The 18,782-nt window shown below is 51.7% G+C and overlaps 1 long non-coding RNA gene and 1 other non-coding gene across 2 annotated transcripts; one reads left to right on the top strand and one right to left on the bottom strand.

The window, feature by feature from the left end:
* Positions 1–14,018: 14,018 nt before the first annotated feature.
* On the bottom strand, positions 14,019–14,183 carry LOC139355542 (U1 spliceosomal RNA). The gene has a single exon (XR_011606327.1). It is a non-coding gene; the product is annotated as a U1 spliceosomal RNA (small nuclear RNA).
* LOC139364315 (uncharacterized) lies at positions 14,102–17,896 on the top strand. Its single transcript, XR_011625961.1, has 2 exons — positions 14,102–17,261; positions 17,354–17,896. It is a non-coding gene; the product is annotated as an uncharacterized lncRNA (long non-coding RNA).
* Positions 17,897–18,782: the final 886 nt, after the last annotated feature.

Below are 18,782 nucleotides of genomic sequence, written 5' to 3' on the forward strand. Positions count from 1 at the left end.
TAGCAGAAACGACAGAGTATGTATGGGCAAATTAATCCTGGTACAGGCAAGTATCCGGCTCAGAGGTTTAGAAAGGACCCGTCAGGGTTGACTTCCCCGCGTCCCCACCTAGGGGGAGATCGACTTCGCGGGAGCTGCTGATCCCACCCAGGCAGGTGCTGGGCTTGTAGGCAGCAGGATCTTCTGGAAGGACTAGAACTGACTCATCCCACTCCCAAAGAGAAGCAGACGTGTCATGCATGACAGTGAAGGCCGGACTACAAGGCCCTCAAGAACCGTTTGGGTCCTCGCTAATGGCCTTGGGAGACCACGCAAGACTGGTCAGAAAAGCCATGTAGAAAGGCTTTTCATGGGCCGGGCGCGGTGACTCGCCTCTAAACCCAGCACTTTGAGAGGCCGAGACGAGCGGATCACTTGACGCCAGGAGTTGGAGACCAACCCGGGCAACATGGTGAAAATACAAAAAATTAGCCGGGCGTCGTGGCTCGTGCCTGTAATTCCAGCTGCTCGAGAGGCCGAGGCAGGAGAATTGCTTAAACCCGGGAGGCGGAGGTTGCACTGAGCCGAGATGGCGCCACTGCACTCCAGCCTGGGTGACAGAGCAAGACTCCGTCAAAAAAAAAAAAAAAAGAAGGAAGGGAGGGAGGGAGGGAGGGAGGCTTTTCATGAATACTTTTAGAGTCTCCTGACAGCCTCTGTACATGTTCCCAGGAGGAAACAAGACACTCTGATGTTCAGGGCCACCATCCTGACATGGACCTTTCCTTCAATTATAATGTTGCCATTTTGCTATCTTAAGACCCTTATGTCCAAGCCTTCTCAGACCTCAGCACCCCCGGGATATGTGTAATAGAAGGGTAAATACAGGCTAGGCGCCGTGGCTCACGCCTTGTAATCCCAGCACTTTGGGAGGCCCAGGTGGGCAGATCACCTGAGGTCAGGAGTTCGAGACCAGCTTGACCAACATGGCAAAATCCTGTCTCTACTAAAACTACAAAAATTAGCCGGGCGTGGTGGTGCGTGCCTGTAATCCCAGCTACTCGGGAGGCTGAGGCAGGAGAATCGCTTGAACCCAGGAGTCGGAGAGGTTGCAGTGAGCCGAGATCATGCCACTTGTACCACTCCAGCCAGCCTGGGTGACAGAGCGAGACTCTGTCTCAAAAAAAAAAAAAAAAGTAAATACAGAACTGGAAGAAGGAAAGAAAAATGTTGGCCGGGCACGGTGGCTCACGCCTGTAATCCCAGCACTTTGGGAGGCCGAGGCGAGAGGATCACTTCTTGAGCCCAGGAGTTGGAGACCAGCCTGGGCAACACAGCGAGAGACCTCGTCTCTAAATTAAACCAAACCAGGTCGGGCGCGGTGGCTCAAGCCTGTAATCCCAGCACTTTGGGAGGCCGAGACGGGCGGATCACGAGGTCAGGAGATCGAGACCATCCTGGCTAACACAGTGAAACCCCGTCTCTACTAAAAATACAAAAACTTAGCCGGGCGAGGTGGCAGGCGCCTGTAGTCCCAGCTACTCGGGAGGCTGAGGCAGGAGAATGGCGGGAACCCGGGAGGCGGAGCTTGCAGTGAGCTGAGATCCGGCCACTGCACTCCAGCCTGGGTGACAGAGCGAGACTCCGTCTCAAAAAAAAAAAAAAAAAAAAAAAAAAAAAAAAAAAACAAAACCAAACCAAACCAAAACAAAAGGCAGGAGGAGGCTGCAGTGAGCAGTGATGGTGCCACTGCACTCCCACCCGAGTGACAAGAGCCTGCCTCAAAAAAGAAAAAACATGTGCCCCTGGTGCCATAACGAAAAGAGACGTTTCCCCTTCCTTTGAGGCGTGAGTCTCTGCTTTTTGAGACAGGGTCTCTCTCTGTCACCCAGGCTGGGGTGCAGTGGCGTTATCCTGGCTTACTCTGCAGCCTCGAACTCCTGAGTTCAGGCAGTCCTCCGGCCTCAGCCTGCCTCCTAGCTGGAACCACAGGTGTGCGTTACCACACAAGGCTAACTGGCTAATTTTAATTTTGTTTTGTTTTGTTTTGTTTTGATAGAGACGGTGTCTTCCTATGTTGCCCAGGCTGGCCTCAAACTCCTGGGCCCAAGCGATCCTTCCGCCTCGGCCCCCCAAAATGCTGAAATTACGGGTGTCAGCCGCCACGCCTGGCCTACGTGAGTCATATTAACAGCTAAATAAGCCTCTTGCCAGTTTTACAACCTAGGAAGGTTTACCCTTGAGGGCCTTGAAGCCACCAACTCAAAAGGTAAATATCAAGGAAGATAGTGTCCCCCATCTCCTTTCTATCTCTGGGAATGTACTTGACTGGTTGATTGATATTTATGTACTGGTTTTTTTTTTTTTTTTTTTCTTTTTTGAGACAAGAGTCTTGCTCTGTCGCCCGGGCTGGAGTGCAGTGGCGCAATCTCGGCTCACTGCAACCTCCGCCTCCCGGGTTCAAGCGATGCTCCTGCCTCAGTCTCCCAAGTAGCTGGGATTACAGGCGCGTGCCACCACGTCCGGCTAATTTTGTATTTGTAGTGCAGACGAGGTTTCACCATGTTCGCCAGGCTGGTCTCAAACTCTTGACCTCAGGTAATCCGCCCGCCTCGGCCTCCCAGAGTGCTGGGATTACAGGCGTGAGCCACTGCACCCGACCTCTATCTCTGGGAATTTAGCCTAGGTGGCTGGCTCCAAGTTATCACTACCTCCTTGTCATGGAGGTATCAGAGCTTTATTTTCCCTTTGGCTAAAGGCAGTTAATAACACAGCTGACCGCTCCAATTAGGAGTTGAATTGAGGATGAACTGTGTGTAGCAAATGGTGCTAAGTTTCCTTCTCGAGGACAAATTCTTGACAACATGTATTTCAGGGCTTGCATCTGCCTACCTATGTAAAGGGGTGACATTTCCTGGGGCTATAAACGGAATTGTCGGCCGGACGCGGTGGCTCACACCTTCAATCCCATCCCTTTGGGAAGCCAAGGCGGGAGGGTCACTTGAGCCCAGGAGTTTGAGACCAGTCTGGGCAACATATGGAGACTTCCTGTCTACTTAAAAAAAGAAAAGAAAAAAAGAAAAAAAGAAACATTGCAGTTCTGTATCCAGAAGTCCCAGAGTCTACCATTGATTTCCTCAGCAGTTTCTCCAGGCTGTCTCAGAATTTACTGGCATAGATCCGGGAGCAGATCAAAATTCTGCCCAGGTCTTAGCCCACCTTTGTCTCGGCTCTCTTACTGACTATCCAAACTCAAGTTAGGCAAAAAGTGGTAGGGTAGGCCCGGCGTGGTGGCTCACGCCTGTAATCCCAGCACTTTGGGAGGCCGAGGCGGGGACGGATCACCTGAGGTCGAGACCAGCCTGGCCAACGTGGCAAAACCCCGTCTCTACTGGTAAAGTACAAAAATTAGCTGGGTGTGGTGGTGTGTGCCTGTAATCCCAGCTACTCGGGAGGCTAAAGTAGGAGAATCGCTTGAACCCGGGAGGCGGAGGTTGCGGTGAGCCGAGATGGCACCATTGCACTCCAGCCTGGGCAACAAAGAGCAAAACTCCATCAGAAGGAAAAAAGAAGAAAAGGTATACTCAGAAAAGGGTCACTCCCTCTCTCCTTCCACTCTGTTCCCCGTCAGTCGGCCTGGTAAATAATTTCATCAATTCTGGTTTATCAGGCTTGTATTTCTTTTCGCAAGAAGAAAAACACACTTTTTTGCAAGAAGAAATAGACACAGGGTGGCATACTACACCTACCCTTTTTCACTTTACTTTCCTCACTGTACAACACTGTCAATGTGCCATACCTAGGGAAACCTAGATAGAGGTCGAGCGAACCCTGCCGAAGACCCCAAGAACAGCATCAACGAAAATGTAAACGTTCTAGGCACCACTCGAGGCCTGACTAGCCCAAGGGACTGATTTTCCAACAGTAAAGACAGGTTATCAAAGGACTCAGTCCAACTTTGAACTTCAAACTACAAAGTAATATTCATTTTAACTAGAAACGTCGGAGTAGATGTCTCTCGGTCCTCATTTTTCCCGAAGGTGAGCCCAAACTCGAGCCCTACTCTGCCCCGGCGCTGGGTACCTCCGAGGCCGGGCGGTGGGGCCGCGAGCTCTCTCTCTCTCTCTGGTCCTCTCGGGTCTCCCTTTCAGGTCCCGGACTCGCGGCCGCGCGTCCAACCGCGCCCTCCCAGCACCCGAGCGGGCCCTCAGCAGGTCTCGCGTCAACCAGGAGGAAAGACAGGAGCGCTGGAGGCGTCCCGCGGTAGTAGGGGCGTGGCATATGCAGATATACACCGCGCGCGGAGCCTGCCGGTCCCTCCCGGCCTGGGACTCCCCCTTCCACGTCCCGCGCCCCGACACCGGGAGTGGTTTCGGGGTGGTTTTCCGGAGCGACGAGGGTTAACGAGGGGGTCTAGAAGGGGAGAGGGGGCTGGGGTCGCGCGAAGGAAGTGACCGTGTATTTAGAGTGTGGCGGGCGTGAGGGAGTGAGTGGACGCCAATCTTCTGAAAGTTTTGTTTATTTGGCGGGGTAGATTCCCTGATCAGGGTAAGCGTTTTTTTTTTTAGGGGAGGTTAATTCATTGTCTTTCGGGTGCAATGATAGCTGCGATTTCCTTTTATGTGGAAAACTCGACTACTTAATTTGTGGCAGTTGGGGTTGCGTTCGCGCTTTCTGCTGATCTTTGGCTGTTTTTTTTTGTTTGTTTGTTTGTTTGTTTTTTTGAGACGCAGTCTTGCTGTGTCGCCCGAGCTGGAGTGCAGTGGCCAGATCTCAGCTCACTGCAAGCTCTGCCTCCTGGGTTTACGCCATTCTCCTGCCTCATCCTCCGGAGTAGCTGGGACTACAGGCGCCGGCCTGTAGAGATGGGGTTTCACCGTGTTAGTCAGGATGGTCTCGATCTCCTGACCTCGTGATCCGCCCGTCTCGGCCTCCTAAAGTGCTGGGATTACAGGCTTGAGCCACCGCGCCCGGCAGGTTTTTTTTTTTTAAATGAGAGTTTTAGCTGATTTCTTGTTGCTTTGAGTCTTGCAGAGAAGCGGGTGCGTGGTCTTCGTTTTCCCGTTTACGGCTGGTGGAGAAACTGGTTTACCACAGAGAGAGTTTTTCTCGGAACGTAATTTTTTTTATCGGGCCATGGAAGGACTAACTTACGGCAGAGTTCTTTTCAGAACACCTCATTTCTTTGTTTTTCTTTGACACGAAGTCTCAATTCGTCGCTCCGTCGCTCAGGCAGGAAGGAGTGCAGTGGTGCGATCTCGGCTCCCTGCAGCCTCCGCCTCCTGGGTTCAAGCAATTCTGTCTCAGCCTCCTGAGTAGCGGGAACGACAGGCGCGCCGCCACGCCCGGCTAATTTTTGTATGTTAAGTAGAGATGGGGTTTTACCATGTTGGCCAGGATGGTCTTGATTTCCTGACCTTGTGATCCGCCCGCTTCGGCCTCCCAAAGTGCTGGGATGACAGGCGTGAGCCACCGCGCCCGGCCTCTTTCTTCCTCCCCATCCCGTCTCTGTAGTACTTAGTACCTTGCTGCTTAGTAGTAGTGTGGCCCTCGGCCAGCAGCTACTAAAAAAAAAAAAAAAAAAAAAAAAAAAAATATATATATATATATATATATATATATATATATATATATATATATATATAAATTAGCCGGGCGTGGTGGCAGCACGCCTGTAATCCCAGCTACTCGGGAGGCTGAGGCAAGAGAATCGCTTGAGCCCGGGAGGCCGGGGTAGCAGTGAGCCGAGATCGTGACACTGCACTCCAGCCTGGGCGACAGAGTAAAAACTGCGTCTCAAAAAAACTAAAAACAAACAAACAAAAGAAAACTCAGGCTGAGAGTTTTTGCCCATTGACGTTTTAAGTGCGAAACCGCCTCAGTAAGAAATCGTGGTAACTTTCGTTTGTCGCGTCTTCCTGAGTAAAAGTGACACGAACCACCTCAGAATATCTAGTAACCGAAGCCAGTGACGCTGGAAGGAAAACTCAAGAGTCTCGAGTTTGAAGAAAGGAAGCCCGGTCCCCCTCAGCCGCAGGCACGCGGCGCCCCTCCCGGAAGCCCCAGAGTAGGGATCAGGCGCCCTTCAGCCCCGCGGCACTGGAGCCACCCTCACACCGCCCCCACCCCCACTCTGGAACACAGGGTGGCCCCACAAAGTGCCTTCTGGTCATTTCTGACTCGCACTCAAGAACTTGCCCGTTTTGTGATCAAACAAGATAACCCGATAGGGGCCGGTGGCTCACGCCTGTCATCCCAGCACTTTGGGAGGCCAAGGTGGGCGGATCGCTTGAGCCCAGGAGTTCGAGACCAGCCTGGCCAACATGGCGAGACTCCTTCTCTACAAAAAATACAAAAATTAGCTGGGCGTGGTGGCGCGCGCTTCTGTTGCTCCAGCTACTCGGGAGGCTGAGGCGGGAGGATCGCTTGAACGCCGGAGGCAGAGGTTGCAGTAAGCCGAGATGGCGGCGCCGCATTCCAGTCTGAGCGACAGAGCGAGACCCGGCCTCAAAAAACAACAGGCCGGGCGCAGTGGCTCACGCCTGTAATCCCAGCACTTTGGGAGGCCGAGGCGGGCGAATCACAAGGTCAGGAGATTGTCCTGGCTAACACGGTGAAACCTCATCTCTACTAAAAATACAAAAAAAAAAAAATTAGCCGGGCGTGGTGGCGGGCGCCTGTAGTCCCAGCTACTCGGGAGGCTGAGGCAGGAGAATGGCGTGAACCCGGGAGGCGGACCTTGCAGTGAGCCGAGATCACGCCACTGCACTCCAGCCTGGGCGACAGAGCGAGACTCCGTCTCAAAAAAAAAAAAAAAAAAAAAAAAAAAAAAAAAAAAAATCTGGGTGAACCAGGTTTTGAGCAGAGGTGTGGCATGGTCTGATAAAAAATAATAATAATAATAATAATAAATGAAATGAAAAGCAGGGAGACCAATCAGGAGACCTGCTAATCCAGGCAAGATGATGTTGGCTCAAACCAGGTTAAACCACTGGATAAACAGAAGGGGCAGCGGTGTGAGAAAAACAAGGTGCTTACCCCAAACTTACCTTTTCCTGATGGCTGTCAAACGATCACATTCTCCTCAAGCGAGGAGAGAAGGGGTTGAAGAGGCTGACAGAGGTCGAGGGTGTGGACTAGTGGATCCTCCCACTGGGCTCAGGGACTAGTTTCGTCCTAGCTCTCACTCAGGAGCTCCAGCAAATGGTATTAAGTGCTGACGAAGCTGAACCGGGAGGATTTGCAACTCTGTGATTTCTCTGTAGGAAAGACACAATATTAATCTCCCGTAGGTTCAGAGCTAGGACCTGGGCACCTGTTGTCAATAGATTAATCCGACAAATATATTGAAATCCAGGCAGCTTTCTAGCCACCTGTAAATGGAGCAGTCAACAAAATAGGCAAGAATCGCTGACCTGGAGCTTACATTCCAAGTGGGTGAAGTTAGATAGAAAACTAAAACATACAGCATGTTCGGATCAGTGCTTCTTAAACGTCACCGGGGACAGACTGCACATTCTGACTCAGTAGATGTTGCAAAGGTGAGGCCTAAGAGTCTGCACTCTTTATTTATTATTTATTTATTTTTGAGACGGAGTCTTGCTCTGTTGCCCAGGCTGGAGTGCAATGGCGCGATCACGGCTCACCGTAACCTCCGCCTCCCGGGTTCAAGCGGTTCTCCTGTCTCAGCCTCCCGAGTAGCTGGGATTACAGGCATGCGCCGCCACGCCCGGCTAATTTTGTATTTTTAGTAGAGACGGGGTTTCTCCATGTTGATCAGGCTGATCTCGAACTCCTGATCTCAGGTGATCCACCCGCCTCGGCCTCCCAAAGTGCTGGGATTACAGGCGTGAGCCACAGCGCCCGGCCGAGTCTGCATTCTTTTTTTTTTTTTTTGAGACGGAGTCTTTGCTCTGTCACCCAGGCTGGGGTGCAGTGGCGCGAACTCGGCTCACTACAAGCTCCGCCTCCTGGGTTTACGCCATTCTCCAACCTCAGCCTCCCGAGTAGCTGGGACTACAGGCGCCCGCCACCTCGCCCGGCTAGTTTTTTTTGTACTTTTAGTAGAGACGGGGTTTCACCGTGTTAGCCAGGATGGTCTCGATCTCCTGACCTTGTGATCCGCCCGTCTCGGCCTCCCAAAGTGCTGGGATTACAGGCGTGAGCCACCGCGCCCGGCAAGTCTGCATTCTTAAGTCAGTCACTCCAAGGTGCCAGGTGATGCTGAAGCTGCTGGCCGAGGGCCACACTACTACTAAGCAGCAAGGTACTAAGTACTACAGAGACGGGATGGGGAGGAAGAAAGAGGCCGGGCGCGGTGGCTCACGCCTGTCATCCCAGCACTTTGGGAGGCCGAAGCGGGCGGATCACAAGGTCAGGAAATCAAGACCATCCTGGCCAACATGGTAAAACCCCATCTCTACTTAACATACAAAAATTAGCCGGGCGTGGCGGCGCGCCTGTCGTTCCCGCTACTCAGGAGGCTGAGACAGAATTGCTTGAACCCAGGAGGCGGAGGCTGCAGGGAGCCGAGATCGCACCACTGCACTCCTTCCTGCCTGAGCGACGGAGCGACGAATTGAGACTTCGTGTCAAAGAAAAACAAAGAAATGAGGTGTTCTGAAAAGAACTCTGCCGTAAGTTAGTCCTTCCATGGCCCGATAAAAAAAATTACGTTCCGAGAAAAACTCTCTCTGTGGTAAACCAGTTTCTCCACCAGCCGTAAACGGGAAAACGAAGACCACGCACCCGCTTCTCTGCAAGACTCAAAGCAACAAGAAATCAGCTAAAACTCTCATTTAAAAAAAAAAAACCTGCCGGGCGCGGTGGCTCAAGCCTGTAATCCCAGCACTTTAGGAGGCCGAGACGGGCGGATCACGAGGTCAGGAGATCGAGACCATCCTGACTAACACGGTGAAACCCCATCTCTACAGGCCGGCGCCTGTAGTCCCAGCTACTCCGGAGGATGAGGCAGGAGAATGGCGTAAACCCAGGAGGCAGAGCTTGCAGTGAGCTGAGATCTGGCCACTGCACTCCAGCTCGGGCGACACAGCAAGACTGCGTCTCAAAAAAACAAACAAACAAACAAACAAAAAAAAACAGCCAAAGATCAGCAGAAAGCGCGAACGCAACCCCAACTGCCACAAATTAAGTAGTCGAGTTTTCCACATAAAAGGAAATCGCAGCTATCATTGCACCCGAAAGACAATGAATTAACCTCCCCTAAAAAAAAAAACGCTTACCCTGATCAGGGAATCTACCCCGCCAAATAAACAAAACTTTCAGAAGATTGGCGTCCACTCACTCCCTCACGCCCGCCACACTCTAAATACACGGTCACTTCCTTCGCGCGACCCCAGCCCCCTCTCCCCTTCTAGACCCCCTCGTTAACCCTCGTCGCTCCGGAAAACCACCCCGAAACCACTCCCGGTGTCGGGGCGCGGGACGTGGAAGGGGGAGTCCCAGGCCGGGAGGGACCGGCAGGCTCCGCGCGCGGTGTATATCTGCATATGCCACGCCCCTACTACCGCGGGACGCCTCCAGCGCTCCTGTCTTTCCTCCTGGTTGACGCGAGACCTGCTGAGGGCCCGCTCGGGTGCTGGGAGGGCGCGGTTGGACGCGCGGCCGCGAGTCCGGGACCTGAAAGGGAGACCCGAGAGGACCAGAGAGAGAGAGAGAGCTCGCGGCCCCACCGCCCGGCCTCGGAGGTACCCAGCGCCGGGGCAGAGTAGGGCTCGAGTTTGGGCTCACCTTCGGGAAAAATGAGGACCGAGAGACATCTACTCCGACGTTTCTAGTTAAAATGAATATTACTTTGTAGTTTGAAGTTCAAAGTTGGACTGAGTCCTTTGATAACCTGTCTTTACTGTTGGAAAATCAGTCCCTTGGGCTAGTCAGGCCTCGAGTGGTGCCTAGAACGTTTACATTTTCGTTGATGCTGTTCTTGGGGTCTTCGGCAGGGTTCGCTCGACCTCTATCTAGGTTTCCCTAGGTATGGCACATTGACAGTGTTGTACAGTGAGGAAAGTAAAGTGAAAAAGGGTAGGTGTAGTATGCCACCCTGTGTCTATTTCTTCTTGCAAAAAAGTGTGTTTTTCTTCTTGCGAAAAGAAATACAAGCCTGATAAACCAGAATTGATGAAATTATTTACCAGGCCGACTGACGGGGAACAGAGTGGAAGGAGAGAGGGAGTGACCCTTTTCTGAGTATACCTTTTCTTCTTTTTTCCTTCTGATGGAGTTTTGCTCTTTGTTGCCCAGGCTGGAGTGCAATGGTGCCATCTCGGCTCACCGCAACCTCCGCCTCCCGGGTTCAAGCGATTCTCCTACTTTAGCCTCCCGAGTAGCTGGGATTACAGGCACACACCACCACACCCAGCTAATTTTTGTACTTTACCAGTAGAGACGGGGTTTTGCCACGTTGGCCAGGCTGGTCTCGACCTCAGGTGATCCGTCCCCGCCTCGGCCTCCCAAAGTGCTGGGATTACAGGCGTGAGCCACCACGCCGGGCCTACCCTACCACTTTTTGCCTAACTTGAGTTTGGATAGTCAGTAAGAGAGCCGAGACAAAGGTGGGCTAAGACCTGGGCAGAATTTTGATCTGCTCCCGGATCTATGCCAGTAAATTCTGAGACAGCCTGGAGAAACTGCTGAGGAAATCAATGGTAGACTCTGGGACTTCTGGATACAGAACTGCAATGTTTCTTTTTTTCTTTTTTTCTTTTCTTTTTTTAAGTAGACAGGAAGTCTCCATATGTTGCCCAGACTGGTCTCAAACTCCTGGGCTCAAGTGACCCTCCCGCCTTGGCTTCCCAAAGGGATGGGATTGAAGGTGTGAGCCACCGCGTCCGGCCGACAATTCCGTTTATAGCCCCAGGAAATGTCACCCCTTTACATAGGTAGGCAGATGCAAGCCCTGAAATACATGTTGTCAAGAATTTGTCCTCGAGAAGGAAACTTAGCACCATTTGCTACACACAGTTCATCCTCAATTCAACTCCTAATTGGAGCGGTCAGCTGTGTTATTAACTGCCTTTAGCCAAAGGGAAAATAAAGCCTCTGATACCTCCATGACAAGGAGGTAGTGATAACTTGGAGCCAGCCACCTAGGCTAAATTCCCAGAGATAGAGGTCGGGTGCAGTGGCTCACGCCTGTAATCCCAGCACTCTGGGAGGCCGAGGCGGGCGGATTACCTGAGGTCAAGAGTTTGAGACCAGCCTGGCGAACATGGTGAAACCTCGTCTGCACTACAAATACAAAATTAGCCGGACGTGGTGGCACGCGCCTGTAATCCCAGCTACTTGGGAGACTGAGGCAGGAGCATCGCTTGAACCCGGGAGGCGGAGGTTGCAGTGAGCCGAGATTGCGCCACTGCACTCCAGCCCGGGCGACAGAGCAAGACTCTTGTCTCAAAAAAGAAAAAAAAAAAAAAAAAACCAGTACATAAATATCAATCAACCAGTCAAGTACATTCCCAGAGATAGAAAGGAGATGGGGGACACTATCTTCCTTGATATTTACCTTTTGAGTTGGTGGCTTCAAGGCCCTCAAGGGTAAACCTTCCTAGGTTGTAAAACTGGCAAGAGGCTTATTTAGCTGTTAATATGACTCACGTAGGCCAGGCGTGGCGGCTGACACCCGTAATTTCAGCATTTTGGGGGGCCGAGGCGGAAGGATCGCTTGGGCCCAGGAGTTTGAGGCCAGCCTGGGCAACATAGGAAGACACCGTCTCTATCAAAACAAAACAAAACAAAACAAAATTAAAATTAGCCAGTTAGCCTTGTGTGGTAACGCACACCTGTGGTTCCAGCTAGGAGGCAGGCTGAGGCCGGAGGACTGCCTGAACTCAGGAGTTCGAGGCTGCAGAGTAAGCCAGGATAACGCCACTGCACCCCAGCCTGGGTGACAGAGAGAGACCCTGTCTCAAAAAGCAGAGACTCACGCCTCAAAGGAAGGGGAAACGTCTCTTTTCGTTATGGCACCAGGGGCACATGTTTTTTCTTTTTTGAGGCAGGCTCTTGTCACTCGGGTGGGAGTGCAGTGGCACCATCACTGCTCACTGCAGCCTCCTCCTGCCTTTTGTTTTGGTTTGGTTTGGTTTTGTTTTTTTTTTTTTTGTTTTTTTTTTTTTTTTTTTTTGAGACGGAGTCTCGCTCTGTCACCCAGGCTGGAGTGCAGTGGCCGGATCTCAGCTCACTGCAAGCTCCGCCTCCCGGGTTCCCGCCATTCTCCTGCCTCAGCCTCCCGAGTAGCTGGGACTACAGGCGCCTGCCACCTCGCCCGGCTAAGTTTTTGTATTTTTAGTAGAGACGGGGTTTCACTGTGTTAGCCAGGATGGTCTCGATCTCCTGACCTCGTGATCCGCCCGTCTCGGCCTCCCAAAGTGCTGGGATTACAGGCTTGAGCCACCGCGCCCGACCTGGTTTGGTTTAATTTAGAGACGAGGTCTCTCGCTGTGTTGCCCAGGCTGGTCTCCAACTCCTGGGCTCAAGAAGTGATCCTCTCGCCTCGGCCTCCCAAAGTGCTGGGATTACAGGCGTGAGCCACCGTGCCCGGCCAACATTTTTCTTTCCTTCTTCCAGTTCTGTATTTACTTTTTTTTTTTTTTTTGAGACAGAGTCTCGCTCTGTCACCCAGGCTGGCTGGAGTGGTACAAGTGGCATGATCTCGGCTCACTGCAACCTCTCCGACTCCTGGGTTCAAGCGATTCTCCTGCCTCAGCCTCCCGAGTAGCTGGGATTACAGGCACGCACCACCACGCCCGGCTAATTTTTGTAGTTTTAGTAGAGACAGGATTTTGCCATGTTGGTCAAGCTGGTCTCGAACTCCTGACCTCAGGTGATCTGCCCACCTGGGCCTCCCAAAGTGCTGGGATTACAAGGCGTGAGCCACGGCGCCTAGCCTGTATTTACCCTTCTATTACACATATCCCGGGGGTGCTGAGGTCTGAGAAGGCTTGGACATAAGGGTCTTAAGATAGCAAAATGGCAACATTATAATTGAAGGAAAGGTCCATGTCAGGATGGTGGCCCTGAACATCAGAGTGTCTTGTTTCCTCCTGGGAACATGTACAGAGGCTGTCAGGAGACTCTAAAAGTATTCATGAAAAGCCTCCCTCCCTCCCTCCCTCCCTTCCTTCTTTTTTTTTTTTTTTTGACGGAGTCTTGCTCTGTCACCCAGGCTGGAGTGCAGTGGCGCCATCTCGGCTCAGTGCAACCTCCGCCTCCCGGGTTTAAGCAATTCTCCTGCCTCGGCCTCTCGAGCAGCTGGAATTACAGGCACGAGCCACGACGCCCGGCTAATTTTTTGTATTTTCACCATGTTGCCCGGGTTGGTCTCCAACTCCTGGCGTCAAGTGATCCGCTCGTCTCGGCCTCTCAAAGTGCTGGGTTTAGAGGCGAGTCACCGCGCCCGGCCCATGAAAAGCCTTTCTACATGGCTTTTCTGACCAGTCTTGCGTGGTCTCCCAAGGCCATTAGCGAGGACCCAAACGGTTCTTGAGGGCCTTGTAGTCCGGCCTTCACTGTCATGCATGACACGTCTGCTTCTCTTTGGGAGTGGGATGAGTCAGTTCTAGTCCTTCCAGAAGATCCTGCTGCCTACAAGCCCAGCACCTGCCTGGGTGGGATCAGCAGCTCCCGCGAAGTCGATCTCCCCCTAGGTGGGGACGCGGGGAAGTCAACCCTGACGGGTCCTTTCTAAACCTCTGAGCCGGATACTTGCCTGTACCAGGATTAATTTGCCCATACATACTCTGTCGTTTCTGCTAGCGGTTAACAGATCCTGGGATATTTTCCTCACGGGCCTAGTCCACGCCGGAGAAAGCTGTTCTGGCTTTTTCCTCTACACACCCCAAACTTGCAGGATAAACGCGGCTTTGACCTGGAAAAACAAAGAGATCGCAACGTTTTCAGCTAACCCGTTGCCAAAGGCTCTTCCGCGGGCGGGGATAGAGAAACTAGAACAGTCTTCTCGACAAAAAAAAAAAAAAAAAAAAAAAAACCCTCTGCTCTCGCCTGTTTTTCAACCTCTTGAATACCAGGGGAAAGCGCGAACGCAGTCCCCCACTACCACAAATTATGCAGTCGAGTTTCCCACATTTGGGGAAATCGCAGAGGATCAGCACATCCGGAGTGCAATGGATAAGCCTCGCCCTGGGAAAACCACCTTCGTGATCATGGTATCTCCCCTGCCAGGTAAGTATGAGATGTTTTTCCCGCTTCCTCTCACACTCTCGTGCCCACCACTCTCTAACACACGGTCACTTCTCTCATGCGGCCCCAGCCGCCTCACCCTCTCCAGTCCCCTTACTCCACCCTCGCTGCTAGGGAAAGTCACACCGGCAGCACTTGGAAATCCGCACGGGACGTGGGGTTCCAGACCGAACGTGACCGGCAGCCTCCGCGCGCCGTGCTCATCTGCATACGCCACGCCCCCGCTGGGGGACGTCCCCCGCGCTCCGGTCTCTCCAGCTGCCTGCCCGGGGACCTACTGAGGGACAGGCCTGGGTGTCTCGGGGCTGGGTGGGCGCAAGTGGGGGCGCGGCCGGGAGTCTGGGACCTGAAAGGGAGCCCTGAGAGGACGAGAGAGAGAGACACACCGAGACACACAGAGAGAGACAGACACACAGAGAGAGAGAGAGACAGTGAGAGAGAGAGAGAGAGAGAAGAAGAGGGCGAGAGGGAGAGAGCGAGAAGAAGAAGAGGGGGAAAGAGAGAGAGAGAAAGAGAAGAGAAGAGGGGGAGAGAGGAGGAGAGAGGGGGAGAGAGAGAGAGGAGGGCGGGGAGAGAGAGAAAGAGCTTGCGGCCCCACCGCCCAGTCCCCGAGGGACCTAGCGTCTGGGCCGGGCGGGGCTCGGGTTTGGGCTCACCTTCCTCTCAGCAAAAAGCAAGTTTCGGCCCCTTCTCTTCTCGCCAGCCCAACAGAAGTCTTCCCCACAGGACACAACTATTATGAGGTTCCCCTCCTCCCCCCGGTTAAACATTAAGCACTAAGATTTCCCCAAGCAGCTTGACAGAACATCGTTTTCCTTGAGCATCTTCCCTGGTAGGCCTGTCAGAAATGGCTGCAACTAACAGGAGAACCTAAAGGAGAGGGGCCGGGTGGAGTCGGAGGAGAATCAAGCCTCTTACTTTGAAGGAAAAAAAATCAGGGCAAAGTACAAAGTTGTCCACTATGCAAACCGTGCGTGCACTGGTCGAGTTAAGTGTATAACGCTGGACAACAGACCGTGTTTAAACACTTGGGAAAATCTGTAAATACACTGTTGTTATTATTATTATATTATTTTTATTATTGTTGTTGTTGTTGTTGTTTTGTTGTTGTTGTTGTTGTTGTTGTTGTTGTTTGAGACGGCGTTTCGCTCTTGTTGTCCAGGCTGGAGTGCAATGGCGCGATTTCATCTCACCGCAACCTCCGCCTCCCGGGTTCAAGCGATTCTCCTGCCTCAGCCTCCCGAGTAGCTGGGATTACAGGCATGCGCCACCACGCCCGGCTAATTTCGTATTTTTAGTAGAGACGGGGTTTCTCCATGTTGGTAGGCTGGTCTCGAACTCCCGACCTCAGGTGATTTGCCCACTCTCAGCCTCTCGAAGTGTTGGGATTACAGGCGTGAACTACCATGCCCGGCCACTGTTATGTTTTATAGTCAATTCACCCGATCTGAGATATTCTAGGTAATCTGTTCAACCTTCATTTTATGCTCAGATGGTGAGCCGTCCTCGATTTTTTTTTTGAGACGGAATCTCGCTCAGCCGCCCAGGCTGGAGTGCAGTGGCGCGATCTCCCCGGGTTCAAGCGATTCTCCCGTCTCAGCCTCCCGAGTAGCTGGGATTACAGGCACCCGCCATCATGCCCGGCTAATTTTTTTTATTTTAGCAGACCAGGCTGGTCTTGAACTCCTGACCTCAGGTGATCCGCTCGCTTCGGCCTCCCAGAGCGACCGCGCCCGGCCGATTTTTTTGGACAGTAACCCGAGAACTTTCTTCTTTACTACTTCTCCCATTGAGAAGTAGAGTCCAATTCCCCTCTCCTTGGATCTGGTTTGGCCTTATGCACAACGGCATTTGGCAGAAGCGATGTCCAGGGGCTCCCGAGCCTGGGTGGGAGGCATCCTTACAGCTCCAAAGGCATCTGGGTCTCCGGGAATCGTCTGGGAGGTTTGCGCCGTCATGGAAGAAGGCTGACTACGCAGGCTGCCCTGTCGTGAGGAAGCCCGAGGCTTTGTGGAGAGAAATACACGGAAACAGTTTCAGTCCCCAACCGAGACCCTAGGCATCAGGGAGCAGAACATCAAAACTGTGGATTTGGGGATAGAAATGCATGATCATTGTTGTTGCAAAGCCCTTACGTTTTGAGGGTGGTCTTTTCGGGAAGCAATAGAGAAATGGAACGGGGAGACGGACAGTGAGCAGACAAGTAATATGCAGCAGAAGGGGGAAAAACGTGGACCACGGGATAGAGAAGAGGGCGTGGAGAGAAAAGGCTGCGGTTGAGGGCTTAACATGTTAGACAGGGGGGTCAGGGAAAGCCTCCCTGCTTCTCTCTGTTTGCTCCAAACTCTTGCTTCTCTTTGCTTGCTCAGCATCAGCGCACAGAATCCCCAAAGGTCACCCCACGATGGCAGCCTCAGCTCCAGTTTACGTGTCCTGTTACAAGTCCTAGGACCACAACCAACTCTCTAGACTTGTTTGCTTTTCTTCTAATGTAATACACACACACATACACACACACACACACACATTTTTGAGACGGAGTCTCCCTCTGTCACCAGGCTGGAGTGCGGTAGCACGATCTCAGCTCACTGCAACCTCCGCCTCCCGGGTTCAAGTGATTCTCCCGCCTCAGCCTCCCGAGTAACTGGGACTACAGGCGCCCGCCACCAAGCCCGGCTAATTTTTTGTTATTTTTAGTAGAGACCGGGTTTCACCCTGTTACCCAGGATGGTCTTGATCTCACGACCTCGTGATCCGCCCCCCTTGGCCTCCCAAAGTGCTGGGATTATAGGCGTGAGCCACTGCTGGCAGCCAAAAAGTTGTTTTAAAATTTTTTTAGCGATAGGATCTCGCTTAGTTGCCCAGGCTGGTCTTGAACTCCTGGGCTCAAGCAATCTTCCCACTTTGGACCCCCAAAGTGCTGGGATTACAGGGGTAAGCCACCGCACCCAACCTCAATCTTCTTGTGATCTGTTATGTTGACAACCAAGACAGCTATTTAGTGGTTGATGGGTGGACAGTGTATACAGCATGGACACACTGGACAGAGGCGTGACTCAATGTTCCAGGTAGGACGGCAACAGATTTCATCACGCTGCTCAGAACAACATAAAATTTAAAACATAAATCGTTTCTGCAGTTTTTCATTTAATGTTTTCAGATTTCAGGTAACTGCTGTAACTTGAAGAAAAGTGAAACTGCAGAAAAGGCAGGACCACTGGACTGCTGCTTTCATTCTACGCCCACGTTTTAGAGTGCATTCCCACAATAAGCACTCTAACAATGTAAACCAGGGGCCGAGGGATGCACCTTCCACTCTACTTCCTTCCCCAGAAAAGATCACCTTGGTACAGAATAGCAAATGGGTAAGTGAAACACTGTATAGCTTTTGGCCCTATACTTAGTATTTCTTAACATTTACACAGCGTTTTCACATTTCCAAAGCACAGTACCAACGTTTATTAATCCTCACAACACCCCTGTGAGGTAGGTCAATATGTCCTTTAGAGTAGAAAACTGAGGCAGAGGTCAAGCAAACCTGCCCTGGGCCACAGAGCAGCAGATGAAGGGGCTAGACCTGGATCCAGAAGCTAGGGCTCTTGGTCCTGCCTTCATCCACTGGTGGACATCACATGGGCTTATTTTTACCAGTGAAGGTTATGTGAAGGACAAAACGCACTCAGCCAGCAACGGAAAATCAACAGTTCAAACAGCACTGGGGAACACGTCAGTTAAAGAGACGAAACACTGATCAGCTCATGAATGAGACAAGAGAACATGCTGCTGAGGAAGTGTGGAATCATCACGACCGGGGACTAGACCAAGAATGGGCGCTCAGGAGGGTTCAGGAAAATGTAAACAAACTAGGAACCCATCCAAGGGGTGACAGGCCCAAATCCCTATGGGTCTCCAAATGGTAGAAAAATTAGAAAAAGAGAGTGGAAAAATCCAACCACGCAACCTAACTTTAAACTAGGAATGACAGTAATGTTCATTCACATTAGAAAGGCCGACAGTGTTTGTAATATAACTACTGGCGACAGTATCCTATTTGTATGCCAACTTTCATCTCAAGTATTCTACTTTTCTTTCCCCACAGACAAACAAGTGTTGTTCTTTACAGCAGACCTCTTTCCCTCTACATACCAATCTATCCACTCGCATAACTACTAAGTGGCTCACTGGTATATGTCTCATGCTTAATTGGCTGAGCTAGGCGTGGAATCCTGGAAACCACAACAGACTGTACTTTGCTCCTGTATTTCAGGAATAACTGTCGCTAACCTGCCTCTGTCCGATTCCACCTTCTATGAAGTACACACAGAGGAGCAGTTCATTCTTTTGTAAAGGGATTGGTGGACTTTGTTCGAGATGCCATTTCAAAAGAAACGAGAAAAAAGAAAAACTAAGACCTGCACTGTAAAGCATTATATAGGAGTAGATTTATTACAGCTACTTCACATTTTAGAGAGTGCTACGGTGTCTCAGTAGGAGGCAGGAACCCGAGTTCCTCGTTCAGAAACAGGGTTGGAAACAGTCTCCCGATGGAGATCAAGTGGCTGTCATCTGCCTGGTCTCCTCAAGTATCG

The sequence above is a fragment of the Macaca nemestrina genome, chromosome 7, assembly GCF_043159975.1.
Source record: "Macaca nemestrina isolate mMacNem1 chromosome 7, mMacNem.hap1, whole genome shotgun sequence".
Lineage (NCBI taxonomy): Eukaryota > Metazoa > Chordata > Mammalia > Primates > Cercopithecidae > Macaca > Macaca nemestrina.